This window comes from Monodelphis domestica, chromosome 7, assembly GCF_027887165.1.
Source record: "Monodelphis domestica isolate mMonDom1 chromosome 7, mMonDom1.pri, whole genome shotgun sequence".
In the NCBI taxonomy this organism is placed as follows: domain Eukaryota; kingdom Metazoa; phylum Chordata; class Mammalia; order Didelphimorphia; family Didelphidae; genus Monodelphis; species Monodelphis domestica.
In genome coordinates this window covers 260,494,135-260,500,246 of record NC_077233.1, presented here as the reverse complement: position 1 = coordinate 260,500,246, position 6,112 = coordinate 260,494,135, and the positions used below count along the sequence as shown (strand labels likewise).

At 34.3% G+C, this 6,112-nt stretch overlaps 1 long non-coding RNA gene across 1 annotated transcript in view; it reads right to left on the bottom strand.

Annotated features, from left to right (window-relative positions):
- Positions 1-1,008: 1,008 nt before the first annotated feature.
- LOC130455641 (uncharacterized) overlaps positions 1,009-6,112 on the bottom strand; it is a 108,237-nt gene continuing 103,133 nt past the window's right edge. The window contains exon 3 of the long non-coding RNA XR_008913753.1: positions 1,009-1,282. This is a non-coding gene — a long non-coding RNA (uncharacterized LOC130455641). The remainder of the gene's footprint in view (positions 1,283-6,112) is intronic.

Genomic DNA, 6,112 nt, shown 5'->3' with positions numbered 1-6,112 from the left:
TATATAATATATTATTATCTTGTTATAATATGAAGTAGCAATGTGATATGGCAGCCAGAAAAACTCATTTGGTCTTGAGCAATATTAAGAGAGGTATTACTTTTATGAATGAGCAGGCTATCATTCCTTTGTATTCTGCCCTAGTGGTTGCACAATTCTGGGTACCACAGCTTAAGATAGACCATAATGGTAAAATGGCTAGTGTCTAGAGGAGGATAATCCAATCCAATAATCTAATAAACATTTATTAAGAACCTTCTATGTACCAGGTACCATACTAAATAGTGGGGATACAATAATTTTTTTAAAGCCAGTTTTTGTCCTTAAGGAGCTTGCAATTTAATGGGAGGAGATAGAACATAAAAGGAAGCAGAAAAGGAATTGGAGGAAACCAGTGGTTATTTTGTTCCATGGACTTGAAACCAAGTAGAACAGCAGATGCAGAGTTGAGTGAATTAAAAGAGTACTGTTTCTGTCCTATACAAAGGGAGGTGTTGGGAAGAGTTTGTCATTCTACCCTCCAGGTTTCAGAACAGAGGGGATAGAAGGCTGAGGGTGGTGGCATAAATCAAGACTCAAGTGGTGAGATTAGAGAAACCAGGAAGATAAAGTGTCTTTCTGACCCATGTCATGGGTAGACTGATTGAAGGAACTGCCCATGGTTCCACTGGAGAATGAAGTGCTATCAAGTAGCAAAGGGAATAGACTTGTTCCTGGAGGGCAGATTTGGGAGCAAAGTTTGGAAGTTTCAAAGGGGCCAATTTAAGCTTAATGGTATGAAAAACTTAATGATGATTAGAGCCATCCAAAGGTACAATACATCACCTCAAGAGATTATGGGTAACTCTTCATTTCAGAACTTTAGCAGAGCCTGGATAACCACTGCAAAGTTACCAATTTCCTGAAGAAACAATTTTTAGCAGTTTTTCAAAAAGATTCTATCACTCTCTTTTAAAAATTTGAATATTAGTTAATTTTATTTCATTATTTAATTTTATTAGTCCAAAATTTTAATTATATTTATTTTTCTCCTCACTCATTTAGATCTTATCACTTCTCTGTCAGGACTTCCCTAACTTACTTCAGAGTCTGTGATTTTATCAGTGGAGGCATCAATATAGGATGTAACCCTTTTATTAATAGATAGTCTCTGTGAGTTATGTCCCTCAAAATCAATCATCTTATGGCCAGCCCTTGAATGAAGAATCTCTCCGAATTTAGCCATCAATCTATAACTGGTATTTGAAGGACTTCATGGCTAGTGGGTCCTGGCAGCATTTTCCTGGAATAATAAGAGGTGACATTTAGATTGTATCTTTAAGGTTTTCAAAGTATTTTCTACACATTTATTATCTCATTTGATTCATAGATCAAACCCATGAGGTGACTGTTACAGCAAATAAATTTCCTCATTTTAGTAGGGCTCAGAGAATTTATGAGCTGACCATGGTCACAGTTAGCAACTTTTGGACCTAAAAATCTCCTGATCCCAAAAGTCCAGCACTCTTTCCACAATATCACATTGCCGCTGTTAGATTTAAAATGGTTGAGGTCTTAAACTGTACTGATTAAAATAGTGGAAGATATAAATTGTGATAGATATAAGAGAGGGTGAGTAAATTTGACCACAGAAATATGTTTCACTACAGTGTCTTGGTTTTTAAATCAAATATAAGGTGGTCGCCAGGGAAATATTCCCAATTATTTAAATACCCAAGTCAACTGGGTTTATAGAGATTTTAATTAATACAAATGTGAAACTAAAGAAAAGAGAGAAAGAGAGAAAAAGGAAATAAGTATGAAGGGCCTTAAGCCAACATGGCCTAGACCTGAGTCTTAAGAGAGAGAGATCAGTCAGTCAGTCTTTTAACACTCACCACAAGGTCTTTCTAAGCAAGGATTCTAGTGACACCAGGCCAGCTCCATCTCAGCTGACTTCACCAGAGAGAGTTCCAAAGGGCCTCTCTCCAGAGCCTCCAGAGGGACAGAGTCCCCTCAGAGGAGCTCCAGCGAGATCTCCTTAGAGATTGTCCTCCAAGAGCTTCCCTTCTCCAGAGCCTCTCTCAAGAGATTCTTCCCAAGCGATCCTCATCAGAGATCCTCCAAAAGGATTTCTTTTTCAAGAGATTCTGCTTTTTCTTATATAGGGGTTTTTTCTCCTATGTCACCTCCCCTAAGTCCTTACATCTACCAATCACTGTAGACGGTTTCCAAAGGACTACCCATCTGAATTCCTGCTAAGTCGACAAATCTCCTCAGTAAATCTAAACCAGAAAAAATACTGCTGTGTCGACTAATCTCCTCAGTAAATCTGAACCAGTGAAAACATAGCTGAGTCAACTAATCTCATTAAGAGAAAACTTGCCCGACCCTTTTAGGTACCTAGCATCTCATTGTATCAATTCTAAAAAACAGGCATGGCTTAAAGAACTCCTTGCCTTATTATAAGCATGGGTCCAAGTACTTTCATTGTTTAGCAAGGAATTTTCTCCCCTAAAGCAGTCTTAAGTACGGGTGGAGTAGAGGTCCTCCCATTTCTGATCCTGGCGAGTTCTCACATCAAAATGGGGAATGTTTTCCCAGTAGGGAATTTGTTCCAATGGAGGATTCCTCAATGTGGAAATTTTTAACATTCACAAGTCTGAGAAATTTCAAGGTTTACACTGCTAGGATCAAGAATCATCTTCACACCACAGAAGGCATCATAATAGGTTTTTAAAAGAAGATGTACTTGCCTACCCTTTCATTAAAATTTCTTCATTTTTTCTTTCTGTCTCATTAAAAAAAATTCATAGAATTCAAGTGTGGCCCTTGTCAAAGGTTCCAAGGGATAAGCCTTACATTGAATAGTAATGTAATTAAATTGGAGATAGACAGTGCCACCATGGAGTTATAAGCTGTAAAAGGTGAAGGAAGAAAAAATGTATTTTTTTAGTGCTTAGAACTTTGATCTGGGACTTCTGAGTCCCTAGAATCTATTATTAACCTTAACTAACTAAAAGTTGGAGTTGACACAGATCCAGTGACACAGCTCTCTTGTGCCTTAGTAAAAAGTCTTTTTTTAAATGACTGGTTACGATTGTCAAATTGGTTTTAACCTGAAAAAATATAGGCCACTGTAACCTTCTTATGAAACATTATTTTTAGTCTTAATAACCATTTATTCCTTGACTGAGTGATTGATTACCTCTGTTTCCTAAACACAAGACTTCCTTGCCAAACTTCATACTTTTTTGTTCTCTTTGTCAAAAATCTTCCTTCTTCCTAATCTCCCTCTGTCTATCCTTTTTGTAGTATTTTCTCTATTATATGTAATAACAATTTTCAACATACATTTTCCAAAATTATAAGATTTAAGTTGTTTCCCTCCTTTCTACTTCTCCTTTCAGAGATAGTAAACCAAACAATTGTTTTGGGTTATACATGTATGATCCTGGAAAATAAATGTCCATGTTGGTCATTTTTGTGAGAGAATGCTCATATAAAACCAAAATCCCAAATAAAAACACAAATGAACTAAAGTGCAAAATAGCAGGCTTAGATATGCATTCTGGCCCCAATAGTTCTTTCTCTGGAGGCAGATATCATTCTTTGTCAAAAGACAGATTGTTCTAGATCGTTGTATTGTTGAGAGTAACTAAATCTTTCACAGTTGATCATAAATATTGGTGTTACTGTGTACATTTTGTTGGTTCTGCTTACTTTGCCTTGCATCAGTTCATGTAGAGTTTTTTTCCCCTGAAATCATCCTGCTCATCCTTTCTTATAGATAGTGCAATAGTATTCTGTCACAATCATATGCAACAATTTGTTCAGCCATTCCCCAATGAATAGACATCTCCTCAATTTCCAATTCTTTGCCACCACAAAAAGCACAGCTATAAATATTTTTTTTACAAATAGGTACAAACCTGCTAGTGATATTACTGTATGCACAGTTTTATAGCCTTTATAGCCTTTATAGCCAAATTGTCCTCCAAAATGGTCAGATCAGTTCAAAATTCCAACAATGTATTAGTGTCCCAATTTTGCCACATGCCTTTGATATTTATCATTTGCCTTTATTATCATATTGGCTAACTTGATAGGTGTGAGATGATACTTCAGAGTTGCTTTAATGTGTTTTTCTCTAATCAATAGTGATTTGTGACAATTTCATCTGATAATTGATAACTTTGATTTCTTCCTCTGAAAACTTCTTGTTGATATATCCTTTGACCATTTGTCAATTGGAGAATGACTTGTGTCCTTATAAATCTGACTCAATTCCAATCCTGCATTCCTAGTACAAATTCCTCCTGATTATAGTGAATGATCCTTGGGATATTTTGCTGTAGTCTCCTTGCTAGTATTTTCTTGAAATTTTTTGCAACTGTATTCATTATGTAAAGTGGTCTATAATTTTCTTTCTGCTTTTGCTTTACCTGGCTTAGGTGCATCATATCTGTGTCAAAATAGTTTTATCTGTCTCAAATAGTTTATACAATATTGTGATTAATTGTTCTTTAAATAGTTAATAGAATCCACTAGATGAACCAAACTGGTCCTGGAGATTTTTTTCTTAGGGGATTTATTGATAGCTTGCTCAATTTCTTTTTCTGAGATAGAATTATTTAAGTATTCTATTTCCTCTTTTGGTAACCTGGCCAATTTATATTTTTGTAAATATTTATTCCATTTCAGCTAGATTGTCAGAGTTATTTGGCATGTAAGTGGGAAAAATGTCATATAATGATTACTTTAATTTCCTCTTCATTGGTGGTAAATTCATCCTTTTCATTCATAATACTGATAATTTCATTTTTCTCTTTCCTTATTTAAAAAAAAATCAAATTAACTGTCACTTTATTCATTTGATCTTTTCTTAAAACCAACTTGTAATTGTGAATTGATCTAACCATTCTAGAAGGCAATTTGGAATTATGCCCAAAGGGCTTTAAAAGAATGCATGTCCTTTGATCCAGAAATACCACTACTAAGTTTGTATCCCAAATAAATAAAAAAAATGTGATAGGTTCTATTTGTACAAAAATATTTATATCTGTACTATTTGTGGTGGCAAAAAATGGAAAATGAGGGGATGTTCCTCAATTGTGGAACAGCTGAACAAATTGTAGTATATGATGGTGATGGAATACTGTTGGGCTATAAAAAATGATGATCTGCTTGATTTCTATAAAAACTGAAAATACCTACATGAACTGATGTGAAGTGAAATAAGCAGAACCAGGAGAACAGTATACACAATAACTGAACTATTGTGAGACAATCAAATGTGATTGACTCTGCTATGAAAAGTAATCCAGGACAATGCTGAGGGACTTATAAGAAAGAATTCTATTCACATCTAGAGAAGGAACTGTGGGAGTTTTCTAGAAGAAAACATGATTTAACATTTGTTTATATGGGCATATGATTTGGCATTTGGGTTTTAAAATAGTACTTTATTTTAAAAGTGAATAATATGGAAATAGGATTTGAGTGATAATATATGTATAACCCAGTGAAATCAACTCTGGGTGGGGGGTGGAAGAGAAAGGGTGATAACAATAAGAATCATGTAACCATGGGGGAAAAATTAATATTAAATTTTAAAAATCCAACTCCTCGTCTTGTTTGTTAGTTCAATGGTTTTCTTTCAATTTTACTAACTTTTCCTTTGATTTTTAGGATTTCCAAATTAGTGTTTAATTGGGGATTTAAAATTTGTTTGTTTTTGCTTTTTTAGTTGTATGCCCTATTCCTTTATCTGCTGCTTCTCTATTTAATTGATGTAAACATTTAGAGAGATACATTTTCCCCCAAATACTGCTTTAGATGTATCCCATAAATTTTGATATGTTGTCTCTTTGTTGTCATCCTCATTAATGAAATTATTTATTCTTTATATGATTTGATCTTTGTCCTATTCCCTTAATTTTTTTTTGCATTATGATATGAAAATAATACATTTATTATGTCTATTTTTCTGCATTTGGTTGTGAGGTTTTTATGCCCTAATTCATAGTCAGTTTATGTATAAGTGCCATGTACTGCTAAGAAGAAGCTATATTCCTTTAAATTCTTATTTAGTCTTCTAGAGAGATCTATTAACTTTTCTAAAATATCATTC